This window comes from Symphodus melops (assembly GCF_947650265.1).
Source record: "Symphodus melops genome assembly, chromosome: 8".
Classification (NCBI taxonomy): Eukaryota; Metazoa; Chordata; class Actinopteri; order Labriformes; family Labridae; genus Symphodus; species Symphodus melops.
Window position 1 is genome coordinate 18,717,273 of NC_136698.1, and position 1,407 is coordinate 18,718,679.

Genomic DNA, 1,407 nt, shown 5'->3' on the forward strand with positions numbered 1-1,407 from the left:
TCTCTCTCTCTCTCTCTCTCTCTCTCTCTCTCTCTCTCTCTCTCTCTCTATCAATGCAGCAACTGGCTCGTGGTGAGCCTTGGTAGATATTGGCCATGCTGGGGACTCTACCTGACACAGAGGCCTGGACCTGTATCCAGCCAGGTCTTAGAGCTCCACTTCTCCTCTTTAGAAGTGGTACTAGTTGATTTGAGAGTAAGACAGAGCGATAGGGAGAAAGAGGGAGATAAAGACAGAATTCCAACTTCCAAAAGAGGAGAGTGGGAAGCTCAAACACACCAGTTAGAAGCCACTCTGCCAGTGAGGGACCATATGGGCCCCCTCCTTACAGGATAAGAGGGGACCCAGGAGGTCCCCCGTTATCCGTAAAGAGGAGAACACATGAGTCCCTCATCTTCTGGCAGGACAGTGCCAGAGTAAATCCACCAGCACCTGGCTCTTGGTGAGCCTTGGGTCTATGCTGACCTTGCTGGTGACTCTACCTGACACTGAAGCCTGAGCCTGGATCTATCCAGGTGTTTGAGCTCCATTGCTCCTCTTTGGAAGAGGTGCTATGGTGGCTCAAACCACTCCTATTTATAACCTTGCTTTGAGGATTCTATGACGTATTACATTGCGTCATCAAAGGACCTGCTCAGATGGATTGTGACGTCGTCGCTTACCAAACAAAAACAAATAGCCATATGGCATGTTATGTTTCATTGTAAATACTGTAAGCCTCACGCTTTCTATTTTACTTAGATACTAAAGTTGCAAAATCATCCATGAATTACCATGCACGCACACACACACACACACACACAATCCAAAACGACATAACATTTCCATTCTACCGCGACCTGAAACCCACAAGCCTGTTCAAAGGCTGTGCGCAGCTGGACGTTGCGCAAAGGCGAGTTAAAGGCTGGATGGGCTTAAATATGTATTAGTCGTTGATGCAAACTGTGGCTACATTTTTCCGGATAAAAGACAAGTAATTGGCTGCAGAAATGTGAGAACATTTATGCAAAATTGAATTCACTGAAGAAGATTATTTTTCTGTTTTTTGGACATCTATTTTGTGCTCGTTACACAATTCAGTCTGCAACGGCGTTTATGGTGTAGAAGACGTGCACCGTCATTACTCCACAGGCAAGGATGGCACAACAGACACGCAGCCACGCCACACTACCAGCTCACACTGTATTTTACTCTCATGCCACTTCTTTTAAGGTTCACTTTCAAAAACCAAAGAGCGCACACTGCCACCTGCTGGCGCATGCCAAAATACCTAACTAAACTCAAGTTATTCATATCACACCATAAACAGCTAACAACATGTTAAATAAAAGGGACTGGACATAACTCCGAAAATAGATATTTTCAAAGCTGCTACATGTTCAAGGCTAAATATTTTAAAATCAAGAG